We start from the raw sequence: 2,737 nt of genomic DNA on the forward strand, positions 1-2,737 counted from the left end.
TCTCATGTAAGTTATTATATTTTACCATGTCTCAAATCACTTTCACTCGGTGTTCTATTTCTTTCTGGGGAATACATTCAAATCCGCTGCTGCTAACGAACAGGCCCATTTATCCATACCAATGAGATCATTGTGTTAGTAACTGGTGTCCAGTCTGTTTCGGTGTTGGGCTGAATACTGAAGTCGTACGGTGTTGTGAGGACGGCGTTAGGAATATCGCCGACATTTAACTTTTCACTAAGATCAATGTTTCTGTAATCTAAAGAGGCGTTTATGGGTTCGACATGTAACTTATTTAAGCGATAGTCCCGCCTGCAACATTTTTTTTCTCGCCAAGCTGAGACGCTGTGCTTTTTCCCGCCATACACGTTTCTACCTCCCTTTCTTAAGATTGCTTTAAGGGGAGGTAATCTTCATGTTTGAGCAGTATTAAAAACTCGCTCATTGGTCTTGTAAAGTGGACATTTTGCTCAAAACTGAATAAATTTGTAGAAAAGTTTTAACCCGACTGTTCAGCATATAAAATCAACAACAGGAAGTCAAGCGCCAAACTATATCATAAGTTATCTCCCTTACAGTTCCATTGTGAGTGTGAGAAAAACGTGATCGACTGACTGGTAAGTGAACATGTGCCTACAGAAATCCGTATGTTATTAATCAAAGTTTACAGAGGCAGTGATGGAAAATTTGTTTTAAGTCGAGGCAGATGAATTATTTCTATGCAATTTTTCTGTTGGTGGTGACAAAAATGAACCCGTTCATGAAAAATCTATTGTAGTTCAAATACGAATACTGGCGCCAGATATCAAATGATCATTTCCCCGCTCCCCAGTAACGTGCAGTGGTTCCGGTTGTGTGCTGCAAAACTGATTGTATGTGCGGGGTCTTCAATTTCTGCTTGATTTCCTGGCACTCTGTCAGCAGTCTGAAGAGTTTGAACGTTGAGTTTCACTGAAGGCTTTGTATTCAAACATTAAATTTTGACTAAAATTGATGTGCATACTGGCCTACAGACTACATGACAATCTACATATGAGTTATCATATAGGCCCTAATAATGATCTGAGTCAGTGGTACTGGTTGTCCATCACAGAGTGTTATTTTAAAAATTCCTAAATTCATCAGTGTCGCAATAAGTGTCAAAATTGTAAACTAGTGTACTGTCTATCAAGATGGCCTGTAGATAGTAGGGACAGTAATGGTACCATACAATGCATAATGTGTGTTTTTTGTCAATGGGACTCAATTTTTTTGTAAAGGACTGCTTCAGTGGACTTGTGGTTAGAGTGTGCATCTCAGAATCGGAAGATCTGGAATCAAACCTTGGCTGGGACAAACCAAAGACTTAAAATATGGTACCTCGTTTGGTGCTCAGTCATGTCATTGCTGGAGGTTTGAACAAGGGAGCAGAGCCATGTCAGGATAATGTGACAGGGTGGGATGTGATGTCTGGTGATGGCAGCACTTCAGCGACATAGATTCACCCTGCCAGAAGAAGACACAGTATACATGCACACACCGAATGACGACTTCTTGTCATATAACTGAAGAAAGCCCCCAAACCCCAAATGTACATAGGCCTACAATTTTTTCTACATACCATTGTCAGATTAAGTTTCCAAAAAACATCATCACAAAAGGATACTATAATATGGTTTACAGTAAGATTTGGGAAAACCTTTTTATCAGTTTGCATGGAGTTGATGAGACAAATTGTGAAAGAAAAGTCCAGTCACAGTAACTGTATAATTCAAAGACCAGAGTTTTCACTTTCATTTAGTAAGTTCAAGGATTGATAATAGGTAGTACTATTTCCTCTCTTGCAGAAATGGTCATGGAATATTAATTGGAGCTTAACACCGCACTCAAGACTTCAATTTCTGTGACAGTGGTCAGGTGCATAGAGTTGACTGGTTGTAGGAAACCGAACAGTATCGAGCCAAAACAAAAACACAGCCCCTCGCCACATACATGACAAATTTCTTGAGTTTAAGCCACAGCTTAATCAAACGTACGGGACCTGGCCTATGGATTAAGAAGCTGTCTTAGACTTGAGTCCGTCTTGATGTTAAAACTACGTCTGATTTAGGTTTAAGAAAGGTTTGTGATCCTGTGCCCAGTTTCATGAAGCTCCCTTAACATTACGAGCTTGCAACTACCATGACGATGTAATGCCTACAGCACTGGTTGCTGTGGTTGTTAAGTGAACGTATAACGTTAAGAGTGCTTCGTGTAACCGCTGGGGCCATGTTTCAAGGACACCACATCATTGGTTAAGGTCTCAGTGACTACAGCAAAAAAAAACACTTAGTCAAACATGAGGAAGAAATCAAAAAAGATAGGATACATTGGTACATTCTAATGAAAGTGACAGGATGGCAATTGTAAATGACTATCTTGTAACTTGTAACAAAAGACGTAGTAGCTAGTGGTATGTTATCGGAATCGGCCATCGAGCGCCCAGCAACAGTGGGACATTAATTAATGACATTACACATTAATGAGCATATAAGGAGAGATAAAGAGATTTGTTTGTTTTCTGGACTTGTTTTCTGAATTCACCACTATATTTAATGAAATAAAAAAAATGTGTACATATTTTATTGCTCGTATGCTAATTGCGTATTTCCTTGGGAGTGTGGCCTAAGCTTTTTCTTGCTCGCATGTTTATTACTGCTTTGGTTCCTGAGGAGTGTAGCCCAAACTTGAGACAAGGAAGTTAGGTTTACTTCCTCTC

The sequence above is a fragment of the Liolophura sinensis genome, chromosome 1 (genome assembly GCF_032854445.1).
Source record: "Liolophura sinensis isolate JHLJ2023 chromosome 1, CUHK_Ljap_v2, whole genome shotgun sequence".
In the NCBI taxonomy this organism is placed as follows: Eukaryota; Metazoa; Mollusca; class Polyplacophora; order Chitonida; family Chitonidae; genus Liolophura; species Liolophura sinensis.